At 49.8% G+C, this 16832-nt stretch overlaps 3 non-coding genes across 3 annotated transcripts; all 3 read right to left on the reverse strand.

The window, feature by feature from the left end:
* Positions 1-1183: 1183 nt before the first annotated feature.
* Positions 1184-1374, reverse strand: LOC132816288 (U2 spliceosomal RNA). Its single transcript, XR_009644781.1, has one exon. It is a non-coding gene; the product is annotated as a U2 spliceosomal RNA (small nuclear RNA).
* A 6914-nt stretch (positions 1375-8288) lies between these two features.
* Positions 8289-8479, reverse strand: LOC132816289 (U2 spliceosomal RNA). The gene has a single exon (XR_009644782.1). It is a non-coding gene; the product is annotated as a U2 spliceosomal RNA (small nuclear RNA).
* Positions 8480-15393: 6914 nt separating this feature from the next.
* On the reverse strand, positions 15394-15584 carry LOC132816290 (U2 spliceosomal RNA). The gene has a single exon (XR_009644783.1). It is a non-coding gene; the product is annotated as a U2 spliceosomal RNA (small nuclear RNA).
* Positions 15585-16832: the final 1248 nt, after the last annotated feature.

Here is a 16832-nt window from a genome sequence, read left to right on the forward strand (position 1 = left end):
CCGGAGGTCAGCTTTTCAGTAAAATTGAGCCCGGTAAACCCTACCTCCAGATGAGTGTAGATCCTGAGTTGAAATGAATGAGACACAATCTTATTGAAACATATTGGATTCTTACGTGGCTCGACAGGGTAAATGCTGAGAGGACATTTTCCCTCATGGGAGTGTCTAGAACTGAACAGAATAAAGAGGCACCAATTTAAGAGTGAGATCAGGAGAAACGTCTTCTCTCAGAGGGTTGTGAGTCTTTGGAATTTGTTGTCACAGACAGCTGGCCCACGCTGCTTGTGTGAGACTGACTTAGAATGCTGCCAGTTCTGGCTGAGGCAGCAAAGTAGTGCAAAAGAAGGCAAGGGGGTGTTGTGCCAGTCCCTGCGTACACAGCCCAGGTGCCGGATAATCTGCAGTGCTCCTACCTGCCTTATTATCTTTCCAGGCCAGTTCCGGTCAGCAAACATTGGTTTGTTTGTTCTACGTTTTCTCACGTGCTGTTGTCGAGTTAGTGCTGTCTCTTTGCTTTTCCCAGTGAGAATTGACTCTCTGAGTAACCTGCCTCTGACTCAGTCAGTCGTGATAGCACACACGATTCTGTCGCGGCTCAGTGAATCGGAAAGTGGCTGAAACTCACAGTCCTTTGCCTCGTTTTTCCGGTCAGTCACATACGTACCTATCGATTCCGCCTGCCCTTGCACTCTGATGAAAAGCATGTGCCTTAAATACGTCCCGATTATTTTTGTCCTAGCTCACAGTGTTCTCGAAATCTCTCTTTCAAGTCATCAAAATCAAAACGACTGAACCCCTAGATAGCTTCATCCCCAGCAGCATGCAGCAACGTAGCACAGTTGACCTTCTCTTGTTTTTCTGAAATGTCGCTCGCGAGTAGGAAAAGCTGGTGGGCAGCTACGGTTGCTGCAACTCCCAAATTCTGACACCATGTGGTGTGATCGGGGTCCGGCGTTGGCGGGACGGTGCAGCACGCAGCAGGGGTGAGGGGATGACATTGAGAGCAAGTGTCAAGGTGCGCAAGAGACAGAGACGGCGAGAGAAGGATAGGGAGCGGGAGCTGAACAGCTACCTTAGAACAGACGAGTTTGAATCGACTCACGCCCGGCTGGATGCGAGGTGTGAGAAATGAAGCACCGAAAGCCTGTGCTATAAACATGAAGCTGTTTTTAGATTTATAGATGAGGGGTGCACCGTTCCCGGAGGTACTGCAATACCAGGTCGATGCGTGGAGTGGACGGAGCAAGCCCCTATTCCATCTCCCTGCTCCAAAAATCAATTTAATATATGGTCCCCAGATAAGGGACGTATCAGATATTAAACTGATAAGAACAGATACTACACTTGATCTTAGCCAAAAGGCCGAGAAGCGATAACTACAATACCGCGGACTGCCTCAAGTCCCATTTGTCCTCCATGTTTTCAATCAGCTTGATTCTGTTCAAAGACTTGTAGATCACTGCTGACAGTTTCCCTGTCGCCGTAGTCCTCCCAGGATTTCTAACTAGAGCAGCAGATCCGTTTACAGCAGTTGCTTTTTTTCCCCTGTCAGTGAAGCACTGCCTCATGGTCATGTAGAGATTGTCAGTATCTCACCAATCAGGTGGGTCAGGGCTAAGCTGACGTGACTTGAGGAGGTGGTAACCAACTGCAGAACTGCACGCATTGAATGAGACATTCAGCCTGTCATGTCTGCATCAGCTCTCTGCACGAGCAACTTCCCCAGTCCCACTCGCCCTCTCTTCAGATAAGTATCCGACCCTCCGACCAAAGTCACCATTGAATCTGCCTCCAGCACCCTCTCTCTCAGGCAGTGCACTGCATATTCTAACCACTCGCTGAAGATGCTTGGGCCTAGGACACTAGCTCGATGAAATGTGACAGGCAGAGAAGAGAGCAGTAGATTCAGCCGAGCCCTCCATGTCTTTGATGTGTGTGCGTGTGTGTGTGTGGATGTGCCTGCAGTTAGAACATAGAACAGTACAGCACAGTACAGGCCCTTCGGCCCACCATGTTGTAGGGGGAGGGGAAGGGGAACATTACACAAACGGTCGCGGGATTCTTGCGGTATACTTAAGGCTAAGATTTTAACGAATATAGAGGTTTTTGTTTAAGAAATAGTTTTAAACTAAGAAATAACTTTGAAGTGTTGTGGCTGACCACAAAAGAAGCAGTAGGGGCATCTCACAATAAGCTTATAGTATGATAAGGGGAACTGGCTAAAATAACAGACAGGCTGTAACAGACAAGGACAAGGACAGCAGGGTAGTCAGATCAGGAAAATTAGAGAAAAACAAGTCAGGTAAATCGGCTTATGATAGGATGGGAAAAGGGAGGCGTGATTCCGCAACTTGCAAACTGAATAAGAATGCTTACATGCTTTGTTTTGGCGCGCTTTTGCTAGCCTGATTGCTTGAGCGAAACGCCCGTTCTTGCAAGGCCGTAAAGAATAAAATGCTCTTGTTTCCAAGACTTTGCCTCAGGCTGTTACCAATGTGAAAAGTCCCTGCCTCCCCACAAGGCAAATGATTGGAGCAGGTTCGAATTCTGACCGAAAAATCTCACTGCCAGGAAATCTCGGCTCACCTTTACAAACAGAAACTCTTACAGACTAACCCATCTTGTCTTGGAAAATGTGAACTCCCATCCCCCAACCCACCTCGTGCAAATGAACAGCACGACCAGGGATGTGAAGATCAATTTACAGCAAATCAGCCTTTATTGGTTCGGCTCCCGCTCCAAACATTCCAATTCAGTCTGCTTCCTTAGAATTGCAAATCAAGATTCAAGAGTGCTAATTGCAGCGCTAACAGCAAGCTAATGGTTTGATAGCAGCCGTGCAATCAAAAAGCAAGGTCTAAAATGCAAAATAAAGCAAAACACCCAGTAAGCAAAACCTCAGCTTCTGTGGAGAGAAAGCAGAATTAACGCTTCGAGTCCAGTGACCCTTCTCCCGAAGGTTGCAGCGAGTTCTGTTTTCGTCTAGACATTACAACCTGCAGCACCACGCGTGGAGTCAGTGATCAACTGCACCTTCACTCTATCGGTAACCACTGAGCACCTACATCGATGCATGCATCAGGACGAGACGGAACCTGAACCAAACGGACGGAGGCTCCGAAGCTCTCTCCCACCCTCTCACCTTCAATGCCCACTTGGATCCATCCGGCTGCTCCGCATCAGGAAGCATCAGTAGCGCGGCCTCAATCAACAGATGGGAATCAGAAAGCTTCCCCACACAGTCACACAGTACAGAAGAGGCCTTCTGGCCCTCCGAGTCCGCACTGACAAAGCTACTCTAAGTCTGCTCTAGTCCCACTTTCCAGCACTTGGTCCGTAGCCAGGAAAAGTTATGACATTTCCAGTGCTCATCCAAGTAGTTTTTCAAGGTTTTGAGGTTCCCCGCCTCGCTACCCTCCCAAGCAGTGCATTCCAGACCGCCGCCACCCTCTGGGAAACAACTGCTTTCTCAACCCCGATTCTCCTGCCCTCTCCCCACGACCCTTGATCCCCTTATAATCAAGAGCCTCTCTATCTCTGTGAAGCGCTTCTGTGAAGCACTACTATTATAGGACAAGCCAAACAGAGAACAGCCAGGGAATTCCTAGAGGCATGGCACTCATCCACAGATTCATTCAATAATGAATCCACATCGACCTGGACCCAATATACCGGCCACTGCAGCGGACACTGTGTGGGCGGCACGGTTGCACCGTGGTTAGCACTGCTGCCTCACAACGCCAGAGACCCGGGTTCAATTCCCAACTCAGGCGACAGACTGTGTGGAGTTTGCACATTCTCCCCGTGTCTGCGTGGGTTTCCTCCGGGTACTCCGGTTTCCTCCCACAGTCCAAAGATGTGCGGGTCAGGTGAATTGGCCATGCTAAATTGCCCGTGGTGTTGCGCTTCGGCGGGTCGGTGTGGACTTGTTGGGCCGAAGGGCCTGTTTCCACATTGTAAGTAAGCTAATCTAATCAAACAACTGGAACTGATAACCGGAAGCGGCAGGTACAAATCACTACAAACGCCGGAGGAAACATCACAGAAGCGCTTCACAGGAGGCTCCCAAGCACTGACGATGTCACCTAGCTCGGCACAAACACAAATTCCCAGCTCGGCGAACAGAACCACAACAACGAGCACCCGAGCTACAAATCTTCTCCCAAACTTTGAACCTCTCCATCTCTGTCTTAAATGCAACCTCATCTCGGCCTGAAGGGGCGACCCTTCACCCTGAGGCTGTACTTCCAGGTCCTCGTCTCGCCTACTAGTGGGACCATCTTCTTCACAACCACTCTGACCAGGCCCCCCAGTAGCTTGTAAGCTTCGGTCAGATCCCGCCTTACCTTTCGAAACACCATCGGGCACAGACCCAGAGACCTCATGTGACAAACCCAGGGGAAACCTTCTCTAGACTCCGTCCCAACACCAGCGCATCCCTTCCTTCGGTACACGGCACAAAACTGCTCCCAATATTCCACCTGTGGTCAGACCAGAGCCTGACGCGGCCTCGGCAGCACGTCCCCGCTCCTGTTTCCTCGCCCGCTTGAAATGAATGCCGACACCGCATTTGCCTTCCGAACCATCGGATGGACCTGCATGTTAATCTTGAAACAACCTGGAACTAGGACTCCCAAGACCCTCTGCGCTGCAGATTTGCAAAGCCTTTCCCTCGTTCAGAAAATCGTCTACCCGATTGTTCTTGCTACCAAAGTGCAATTACGCACACTTGGTCACTTCTTTTCCCCACTCGCCCAACGTGTCCACGCTCTTCTGCAGCCTGCCCATTTCCTCAAAACTACCTGTCCCTCTAGCTATCTTTGTGCCATCTGCAAACTCAGCAAAAGTGCCCTCCGTGGCCCCCATTATCGTGGACACCCCAATAAGGTCCCTGTCACAGCCCCGTCTACAAGGTATTTGCGGAAATTCACCACAGTTGTACACGTGGCCGGAGACTTTGGCACCGTCGGATCGATGACACAGGGCCCAGCGAGCCTGTGCCGATTCCTACTCCTTGTTTGGGCGTGCTACCTGTTGCCCAGACGCGGTTTCAGTCCCGCCGTTCCGCCTCCCGTTCACGTGTCCAACAAGGTGAGCCTGAAACGTTCCTAACGTGCCTGCTTCCAGCGCTTCGACTGGCAACGCGTTCCAGACACCCACCATCCCCTATGTGAAAACCTTTCTCCGCACTTCTCCCTTCTCACTTTCCCCCTCTCACCGTGAACCTGTACCCACTGACTCGCCACCCTTCCGATGCCTCTCAGTATGCTGTCGACCCCTATCGGGTCGCCCCTCAGCTTCCGCCTTTGCAGTGACAACAATCCCAAGTTTATTCAACCTCTCCTCACAACAGAAGCACTCCAGGGCAGGCAAGGTCCTGGTAAACCTTCTCTGCACCCTCTCCAAAGCATCCACGTCCTTCTGGCAGTGAGTGTGCCGAACAGCACTGCGCGCGGTATCCCGATTGTAGCCTAACTGGAGTTTTGTACAGCTGTTTATACAGATCATTTATTTACACGTCACAAACAACAAAGGTCCTAGCACTGTGCCCTGCGGGATACCACTAGTTACTGATCCCCTTTCCGAAAAATGCGCTTCCACCGCTACTCTCTGTCTTCTGTGACCGAGCTGGCTTTGTATCCAGCTAGCCGGCTCACCTCAGATCCCGCGAGACTCTACCTTTTGTAGCAGCCTGCCGCAAGATGTGAAGCGATCCAGAAGAGATTACTGACGCAAAGGTGACTACACTTAAATGAAAGTGCTGGGAATGGCAACCGTGATGGAACTCGCAGCCAAGGAAGGTCAACACCTCACAAAATGGTGGCTGAGAGTTCACAAAATGGTGGCCCAGGGACAAGCACCAACGCAGACACAAAACTGCCACTGCTGTGGAAACACATGTCAGGCAGCAGCAAATTGCTGGTAGAAAGAAGCTGTGTGCAGAAACTGCAGCATTAAAAAAGAATATACTAAGTGGGTGCGCTCGGGGGTGAAAGTACCAATAACCTGCAGCGAAAGTACAGGAAGAAATCCTAAATGGTACAAAAAGGGCAAGAAGACAAAAGCCCTGACGCACAAACCAATGAGGTGTTGTGGTTACAGATACTGGCGATACCTGCCGACGCCCCGGTCGCTCCCTTACTGAACGGCAAACCGGTAAGAATGGAGGTGGACACCGGTTTCGTTGATACGGCTGAGTCACGTTGCGCTGCAACCTTCAGAAACTGCGCGAGGAACACACACAGGTGAAGTGGTGCTTTCACAGTGGGTACGTTCAGTTATACGGTGAGTCTGAAGACACAGCCTGCGCGTCATCAAAGGAAATCTTACAGCTTTATGGGCAAGAATGTAGTTGGACAGAATCAAACTCAACTGAGTGTCAAAATTCTGAGTGACCGATCAAGAATTCTAAAGAAGCACGCTATTGTTTTCAATGGGGTGGACAGGCAGGACGCCTGGAGCCTTTGATAAGCTGTTGGAGAAAATGCAGAGGCATGGAATTGAGGGTGATTTAGCAGTTTGGCTTAGAAACTGGCTTTCTGAAAGGAGGCAGCGAGTGGTGGTTGATGGAAAATATTCAGCCTGGAGTCCGGTTACTAGTGGTGTGCCACAAGGGTCTGTTTTGGGACCACTGCTGTTTGTCATTTTTATAAATGACTTAGACGCAGGCATAACATAGGTGGATGGATTAGTAAATTTGCAGACGACGCTAAAGTCGGTGGAGTAGTGGTCAGTGTGGAAGAATGTTACAGGTTGCAGGGGGACTTGGACAAACTGCAGAATCGGGCTGAGAGGTGGCAAATGGAGTTCAATGCAGCTAAATGTGAGGTGATGCACTTTGGGAAGAATAACTGGAAGGCAGAGTACTGGGTCGATGGAAAGATTATTGGTAGTGTGGATGTGCAGAGGGATCTTGGAGTCCCATGTACATAGATCCCTGAAAGTTGCCACCCCCAGGTGGATAGTGCTGTTAAGAAGGCTGTTGGGTTTCATTCGTAGAGGGATTGAGTTCCGGAGCCGCAATATCATGCTGCAACAGTTCACCTGCTGGTGTGTGCTAGGCGGTTTCCTTTCCCTTTGCTCAACGACCTATTTGCTGAACTAGCCGGAGGTCAGCTTTTCAGTAAAATTGAGCCCGGTAAACCCTACCTCCAGATGAGTGTAGATCCTGAGTTGAAATGAATGAGACACAATCTTATTGAAACATATTGGATTCTTACGTGGCTCGACAGGGTAAATGCTGAGAGGACATTTTCCCTCATGGGAGTGTCTAGAACTGAACAGAATAAAGAGGCACCAATTTAAGAGTGAGATCAGGAGAAACGTCTTCTCTCAGAGGGTTGTGAGTCTTTGGAATTTGTTGTCACAGACAGCTGGCCCACGCTGCTTGTGTGAGACTGACTTAGAATGCTGCCAGTTCTGGCTGAGGCAGCAAAGTAGTGCAAAAGAAGGCAAGGGGGTGTTGTGCCAGTCCCTGCGTACACAGCCCAGGTGCCGGATAATCTGCAGTGCTCCTACCTGCCTTATTATCTTTCCAGGCCAGTTCCGGTCAGCAAACATTGGTTTGTTTGTTCTACGTTTTCTCACGTGCTGTTGTCGAGTTAGTGCTGTCTCTTTGCTTTTCCCAGTGAGAATTGACTCTCTGAGTAACCTGCCTCTGACTCAGTCAGTCGTGATAGCACACACGATTCTGTCGCGGCTCAGTGAATCGGAAAGTGGCTGAAACTCACAGTCCTTTGCCTCGTTTTTCCGGTCAGTCACATACGTACCTATCGATTCCGCCTGCCCTTGCACTCTGATGAAAAGCATGTGCCTTAAATACGTCCCGATTATTTTTGTCCTAGCTCACAGTGTTCTCGAAATCTCTCTTTCAAGTCATCAAAATCAAAACGACTGAACCCCTAGATAGCTTCATCCCCAGCAGCATGCAGCAACGTAGCACAGTTGACCTTCTCTTGTTTTTCTGAAATGTCGCTCGCGAGTAGGAAAAGCTGGTGGGCAGCTACGGTTGCTGCAACTCCCAAATTCTGACACCATGTGGTGTGATCGGGGTCCGGCGTTGGCGGGACGGTGCAGCACGCAGCAGGGGTGAGGGGATGACATTGAGAGCAAGTGTCAAGGTGCGCAAGAGACAGAGACGGCGAGAGAAGGATAGGGAGCGGGAGCTGAACAGCTACCTTAGAACAGACGAGTTTGAATCGACTCACGCCCGGCTGGATGCGAGGTGTGAGAAATGAAGCACCGAAAGCCTGTGCTATAAACATGAAGCTGTTTTTAGATTTATAGATGAGGGGTGCACCGTTCCCGGAGGTACTGCAATACCAGGTCGATGCGTGGAGTGGACGGAGCAAGCCCCTATTCCATCTCCCTGCTCCAAAAATCAATTTAATATATGGTCCCCAGATAAGGGACGTATCAGATATTAAACTGATAAGAACAGATACTACACTTGATCTTAGCCAAAAGGCCGAGAAGCGATAACTACAATACCGCGGACTGCCTCAAGTCCCATTTGTCCTCCATGTTTTCAATCAGCTTGATTCTGTTCAAAGACTTGTAGATCACTGCTGACAGTTTCCCTGTCGCCGTAGTCCTCCCAGGATTTCTAACTAGAGCAGCAGATCCGTTTACAGCAGTTGCTTTTTTTCCCCTGTCAGTGAAGCACTGCCTCATGGTCATGTAGAGATTGTCAGTATCTCACCAATCAGGTGGGTCAGGGCTAAGCTGACGTGACTTGAGGAGGTGGTAACCAACTGCAGAACTGCACGCATTGAATGAGACATTCAGCCTGTCATGTCTGCATCAGCTCTCTGCACGAGCAACTTCCCCAGTCCCACTCGCCCTCTCTTCAGATAAGTATCCGACCCTCCGACCAAAGTCACCATTGAATCTGCCTCCAGCACCCTCTCTCTCAGGCAGTGCACTGCATATTCTAACCACTCGCTGAAGATGCTTGGGCCTAGGACACTAGCTCGATGAAATGTGACAGGCAGAGAAGAGAGCAGTAGATTCAGCCGAGCCCTCCATGTCTTTGATGTGTGTGCGTGTGTGTGTGTGGATGTGCCTGCAGTTAGAACATAGAACAGTACAGCACAGTACAGGCCCTTCGGCCCACCATGTTGTAGGGGGAGGGGAAGGGGAACATTACACAAACGGTCGCGGGATTCTTGCGGTATACTTAAGGCTAAGATTTTAACGAATATAGAGGTTTTTGTTTAAGAAATAGTTTTAAACTAAGAAATAACTTTGAAGTGTTGTGGCTGACCACAAAAGAAGCAGTAGGGGCATCTCACAATAAGCTTATAGTATGATAAGGGGAACTGGCTAAAATAACAGACAGGCTGTAACAGACAAGGACAAGGACAGCAGGGTAGTCAGATCAGGAAAATTAGAGAAAAACAAGTCAGGTAAATCGGCTTATGATAGGATGGGAAAAGGGAGGCGTGATTCCGCAACTTGCAAACTGAATAAGAATGCTTACATGCTTTGTTTTGGCGCGCTTTTGCTAGCCTGATTGCTTGAGCGAAACGCCCGTTCTTGCAAGGCCGTAAAGAATAAAATGCTCTTGTTTCCAAGACTTTGCCTCAGGCTGTTACCAATGTGAAAAGTCCCTGCCTCCCCACAAGGCAAATGATTGGAGCAGGTTCGAATTCTGACCGAAAAATCTCACTGCCAGGAAATCTCGGCTCACCTTTACAAACAGAAACTCTTACAGACTAACCCATCTTGTCTTGGAAAATGTGAACTCCCATCCCCCAACCCACCTCGTGCAAATGAACAGCACGACCAGGGATGTGAAGATCAATTTACAGCAAATCAGCCTTTATTGGTTCGGCTCCCGCTCCAAACATTCCAATTCAGTCTGCTTCCTTAGAATTGCAAATCAAGATTCAAGAGTGCTAATTGCAGCGCTAACAGCAAGCTAATGGTTTGATAGCAGCCGTGCAATCAAAAAGCAAGGTCTAAAATGCAAAATAAAGCAAAACACCCAGTAAGCAAAACCTCAGCTTCTGTGGAGAGAAAGCAGAATTAACGCTTCGAGTCCAGTGACCCTTCTCCCGAAGGTTGCAGCGAGTTCTGTTTTCGTCTAGACATTACAACCTGCAGCACCACGCGTGGAGTCAGTGATCAACTGCACCTTCACTCTATCGGTAACCACTGAGCACCTACATCGATGCATGCATCAGGACGAGACGGAACCTGAACCAAACGGACGGAGGCTCCGAAGCTCTCTCCCACCCTCTCACCTTCAATGCCCACTTGGATCCATCCGGCTGCTCCGCATCAGGAAGCATCAGTAGCGCGGCCTCAATCAACAGATGGGAATCAGAAAGCTTCCCCACACAGTCACACAGTACAGAAGAGGCCTTCTGGCCCTCCGAGTCCGCACTGACAAAGCTACTCTAAGTCTGCTCTAGTCCCACTTTCCAGCACTTGGTCCGTAGCCAGGAAAAGTTATGACATTTCCAGTGCTCATCCAAGTAGTTTTTCAAGGTTTTGAGGTTCCCCGCCTCGCTACCCTCCCAAGCAGTGCATTCCAGACCGCCGCCACCCTCTGGGAAACAACTGCTTTCTCAACCCCGATTCTCCTGCCCTCTCCCCACGACCCTTGATCCCCTTATAATCAAGAGCCTCTCTATCTCTGTGAAGCGCTTCTGTGAAGCACTACTATTATAGGACAAGCCAAACAGAGAACAGCCAGGGAATTCCTAGAGGCATGGCACTCATCCACAGATTCATTCAATAATGAATCCACATCGACCTGGACCCAATATACCGGCCACTGCAGCGGACACTGTGTGGGCGGCACGGTTGCACCGTGGTTAGCACTGCTGCCTCACAACGCCAGAGACCCGGGTTCAATTCCCAACTCAGGCGACAGACTGTGTGGAGTTTGCACATTCTCCCCGTGTCTGCGTGGGTTTCCTCCGGGTACTCCGGTTTCCTCCCACAGTCCAAAGATGTGCGGGTCAGGTGAATTGGCCATGCTAAATTGCCCGTGGTGTTGCGCTTCGGCGGGTCGGTGTGGACTTGTTGGGCCGAAGGGCCTGTTTCCACATTGTAAGTAATCTAATCTAATCAAACAACTGGAACTGATAACCGGAAGCGGCAGGTACAAATCACTACAAACGCCGGAGGAAACATCACAGAAGCGCTTCACAGGAGGCTCCCAAGCACTGACGATGTCACCTAGCTCGGCACAAACACAAATTCCCAGCTCGGCGAACAGAACCACAACAACGAGCACCCGAGCTACAAATCTTCTCCCAAACTTTGAACCTCTCCATCTCTGTCTTAAATGCAACCTCATCTCGGCCTGAAGGGGCGACCCTTCACCCTGAGGCTGTACTTCCAGGTCCTCGTCTCGCCTACTAGTGGGACCATCTTCTTCACAACCACTCTGACCAGGCCCCCCAGTAGCTTGTAAGCTTCGGTCAGATCCCGCCTTACCTTTCGAAACACCATCGGGCACAGACCCAGAGACCTCATGTGACAAACCCAGGGGAAACCTTCTCTAGACTCCGTCCCAACACCAGCGCATCCCTTCCTTCGGTACACGGCACAAAACTGCTCCCAATATTCCACCTGTGGTCAGACCAGAGCCTGACGCGGCCTCGGCAGCACGTCCCCGCTCCTGTTTCCTCGCCCGCTTGAAATGAATGCCGACACCGCATTTGCCTTCCGAACCATCGGATGGACCTGCATGTTAATCTTGAAACAACCTGGAACTAGGACTCCCAAGACCCTCTGCGCTGCAGATTTGCAAAGCCTTTCCCTCGTTCAGAAAATCGTCTACCCGATTGTTCTTGCTACCAAAGTGCAATTACGCACACTTGGTCACTTCTTTTCCCCACTCGCCCAACGTGTCCACGCTCTTCTGCAGCCTGCCCATTTCCTCAAAACTACCTGTCCCTCTAGCTATCTTTGTGCCATCTGCAAACTCAGCAAAAGTGCCCTCCGTGGCCCCCATTATCGTGGACACCCCAATAAGGTCCCTGTCACAGCCCCGTCTACAAGGTATTTGCGGAAATTCACCACAGTTGTACACGTGGCCGGAGACTTTGGCACCGTCGGATCGATGACACAGGGCCCAGCGAGCCTGTGCCGATTCCTACTCCTTGTTTGGGCGTGCTACCTGTTGCCCAGACGCGGTTTCAGTCCCGCCGTTCCGCCTCCCGTTCACGTGTCCAACAAGGTGAGCCTGAAACGTTCCTAACGTGCCTGCTTCCAGCGCTTCGACTGGCAACGCGTTCCAGACACCCACCATCCCCTATGTGAAAACCTTTCTCCGCACTTCTCCCTTCTCACTTTCCCCCTCTCACCGTGAACCTGTACCCACTGACTCGCCACCCTTCCGATGCCTCTCAGTATGCTGTCGACCCCTATCGGGTCGCCCCTCAGCTTCCGCCTTTGCAGTGACAACAATCCCAAGTTTATTCAACCTCTCCTCACAACAGAAGCACTCCAGGGCAGGCAAGGTCCTGGTAAACCTTCTCTGCACCCTCTCCAAAGCATCCACGTCCTTCTGGCAGTGAGTGTGCCGAACAGCACTGCGCGCGGTATCCCGATTGTAGCCTAACTGGAGTTTTGTACAGCTGTTTATACAGATCATTTATTTACACGTCACAAACAACAAAGGTCCTAGCACTGTGCCCTGCGGGATACCACTAGTTACTGATCCCCTTTCCGAAAAATGCGCTTCCACCGCTACTCTCTGTCTTCTGTGACCGAGCTGGCTTTGTATCCAGCTAGCCGGCTCACCTCAGATCCCGCGAGACTCTACCTTTTGTAGCAGCCTGCCGCAAGATGTGAAGCGATCCAGAAGAGATTACTGACGCAAAGGTGACTACACTTAAATGAAAGTGCTGGGAATGGCAACCGTGATGGAACTCGCAGCCAAGGAAGGTCAACACCTCACAAAATGGTGGCTGAGAGTTCACAAAATGGTGGCCCAGGGACAAGCACCAACGCAGACACAAAACTGCCACTGCTGTGGAAACACATGTCAGGCAGCAGCAAATTGCTGGTAGAAAGAAGCTGTGTGCAGAAACTGCAGCATTAAAAAAGAATATACTAAGTGGGTGCGCTCGGGGGTGAAAGTACCAATAACCTGCAGCGAAAGTACAGGAAGAAATCCTAAATGGTACAAAAAGGGCAAGAAGACAAAAGCCCTGACGCACAAACCAATGAGGTGTTGTGGTTACAGATACTGGCGATACCTGCCGACGCCCCGGTCGCTCCCTTACTGAACGGCAAACCGGTAAGAATGGAGGTGGACACCGGTTTCGTTGATACGGCTGAGTCACGTTGCGCTGCAACCTTCAGAAACTGCGCGAGGAACACACACAGGTGAAGTGGTGCTTTCACAGTGGGTACGTTCAGTTATACGGTGAGTCTGAAGACACAGCCTGCGCGTCATCAAAGGAAATCTTACAGCTTTATGGGCAAGAATGTAGTTGGACAGAATCAAACTCAACTGAGTGTCAAAATTCTGAGTGACCGATCAAGAATTCTAAAGAAGCACGCTATTGTTTTCAATGGGGTGGACAGGCAGGACGCCTGGAGCCTTTGATAAGCTGTTGGAGAAAATGCAGAGGCATGGAATTGAGGGTGATTTAGCAGTTTGGCTTAGAAACTGGCTTTCTGAAAGGAGGCAGCGAGTGGTGGTTGATGGAAAATATTCAGCCTGGAGTCCGGTTACTAGTGGTGTGCCACAAGGGTCTGTTTTGGGACCACTGCTGTTTGTCATTTTTATAAATGACTTAGACGCAGGCATAACATAGGTGGATGGATTAGTAAATTTGCAGACGACGCTAAAGTCGGTGGAGTAGTGGTCAGTGTGGAAGAATGTTACAGGTTGCAGGGGGACTTGGACAAACTGCAGAATCGGGCTGAGAGGTGGCAAATGGAGTTCAATGCAGCTAAATGTGAGGTGATGCACTTTGGGAAGAATAACTGGAAGGCAGAGTACTGGGTCGATGGAAAGATTATTGGTAGTGTGGATGTGCAGAGGGATCTTGGAGTCCCATGTACATAGATCCCTGAAAGTTGCCACCCCCAGGTGGATAGTGCTGTTAAGAAGGCTGTTGGGTTTCATTCGTAGAGGGATTGAGTTCCGGAGCCGCAATATCATGCTGCAACAGTTCACCTGCTGGTGTGTGCTAGGCGGTTTCCTTTCCCTTTGCTCAACGACCTATTTGCTGAACTAGCCGGAGGTCAGCTTTTCAGTAAAATTGAGCCCGGTAAACCCTACCTCCAGATGAGTGTAGATCCTGAGTTGAAATGAATGAGACACAATCTTATTGAAACATATTGGATTCTTACGTGGCTCGACAGGGTAAATGCTGAGAGGACATTTTCCCTCATGGGAGTGTCTAGAACTGAACAGAATAAAGAGGCACCAATTTAAGAGTGAGATCAGGAGAAACGTCTTCTCTCAGAGGGTTGTGAGTCTTTGGAATTTGTTGTCACAGACAGCTGGCCCACGCTGCTTGTGTGAGACTGACTTAGAATGCTGCCAGTTCTGGCTGAGGCAGCAAAGTAGTGCAAAAGAAGGCAAGGGGGTGTTGTGCCAGTCCCTGCGTACACAGCCCAGGTGCCGGATAATCTGCAGTGCTCCTACCTGCCTTATTATCTTTCCAGGCCAGTTCCGGTCAGCAAACATTGGTTTGTTTGTTCTACGTTTTCTCACGTGCTGTTGTCGAGTTAGTGCTGTCTCTTTGCTTTTCCCAGTGAGAATTGACTCTCTGAGTAACCTGCCTCTGACTCAGTCAGTCGTGATAGCACACACGATTCTGTCGCGGCTCAGTGAATCGGAAAGTGGCTGAAACTCACAGTCCTTTGCCTCGTTTTTCCGGTCAGTCACATACGTACCTATCGATTCCGCCTGCCCTTGCACTCTGATGAAAAGCATGTGCCTTAAATACGTCCCGATTATTTTTGTCCTAGCTCACAGTGTTCTCGAAATCTCTCTTTCAAGTCATCAAAATCAAAACGACTGAACCCCTAGATAGCTTCATCCCCAGCAGCATGCAGCAACGTAGCACAGTTGACCTTCTCTTGTTTTTCTGAAATGTCGCTCGCGAGTAGGAAAAGCTGGTGGGCAGCTACGGTTGCTGCAACTCCCAAATTCTGACACCATGTGGTGTGATCGGGGTCCGGCGTTGGCGGGACGGTGCAGCACGCAGCAGGGGTGAGGGGATGACATTGAGAGCAAGTGTCAAGGTGCGCAAGAGACAGAGACGGCGAGAGAAGGATAGGGAGCGGGAGCTGAACAGCTACCTTAGAACAGACGAGTTTGAATCGACTCACGCCCGGCTGGATGCGAGGTGTGAGAAATGAAGCACCGAAAGCCTGTGCTATAAACATGAAGCTGTTTTTAGATTTATAGATGAGGGGTGCACCGTTCCCGGAGGTACTGCAATACCAGGTCGATGCGTGGAGTGGACGGAGCAAGCCCCTATTCCATCTCCCTGCTCCAAAAATCAATTTAATATATGGTCCCCAGATAAGGGACGTATCAGATATTAAACTGATAAGAACAGATACTACACTTGATCTTAGCCAAAAGGCCGAGAAGCGATAACTACAATACCGCGGACTGCCTCAAGTCCCATTTGTCCTCCATGTTTTCAATCAGCTTGATTCTGTTCAAAGACTTGTAGATCACTGCTGACAGTTTCCCTGTCGCCGTAGTCCTCCCAGGATTTCTAACTAGAGCAGCAGATCCGTTTACAGCAGTTGCTTTTTTTCCCCTGTCAGTGAAGCACTGCCTCATGGTCATGTAGAGATTGTCAGTATCTCACCAATCAGGTGGGTCAGGGCTAAGCTGACGTGACTTGAGGAGGTGGTAACCAACTGCAGAACTGCACGCATTGAATGAGACATTCAGCCTGTCATGTCTGCATCAGCTCTCTGCACGAGCAACTTCCCCAGTCCCACTCGCCCTCTCTTCAGATAAGTATCCGACCCTCCGACCAAAGTCACCATTGAATCTGCCTCCAGCACCCTCTCTCTCAGGCAGTGCACTGCATATTCTAACCACTCGCTGAAGATGCTTGGGCCTAGGACACTAGCTCGATGAAATGTGACAGGCAGAGAAGAGAGCAGTAGATTCAGCCGAGCCCTCCATGTCTTTGATGTGTGTGCGTGTGTGTGTGTGGATGTGCCTGCAGTTAGAACATAGAACAGTACAGCACAGTACAGGCCCTTCGGCCCACCATGTTGTAGGGGGAGGGGAAGGGGAACATTACACAAACGGTCGCGGGATTCTTGCGGTATACTTAAGGCTAAGATTTTAACGAATATAGAGGTTTTTGTTTAAGAAATAGTTTTAAACTAAGAAATAACTTTGAAGTGTTGTGGCTGACCACAAAAGAAGCAGTAGGGGCATCTCACAATAAGCTTATAGTATGATAAGGGGAACTGGCTAAAATAACAGACAGGCTGTAACAGACAAGGACAAGGACAGCAGGGTAGTCAGATCAGGAAAATTAGAGAAAAACAAGTCAGGTAAATCGGCTTATGATAGGATGGGAAAAGGGAGGCGTGATTCCGCAACTTGCAAACTGAATAAGAATGCTTACATGCTTTGTTTTGGCGCGCTTTTGCTAGCCTGATTGCTTGAGCGAAACGCCCGTTCTTGCAAGGCCGTAAAGAATAAAATGCTCTTGTTTCCAAGACTTTGCCTCAGGCTGTTACCAATGTGAAAAGTCCCTGCCTCCCCACAAGGCAAATGATTGGAGCAGGTTCGAATTCTGACCGAAAAATCTCACTGCCAGGAAATCTCGGCTCACCTTTACAAACAGAAACTCTTACAGACTAACCCATCT

This window comes from Hemiscyllium ocellatum, chromosome 5 (assembly GCF_020745735.1).
Source record: "Hemiscyllium ocellatum isolate sHemOce1 chromosome 5, sHemOce1.pat.X.cur, whole genome shotgun sequence".
NCBI classification, from domain to species: Eukaryota; Metazoa; Chordata; class Chondrichthyes; order Orectolobiformes; family Hemiscylliidae; genus Hemiscyllium; species Hemiscyllium ocellatum.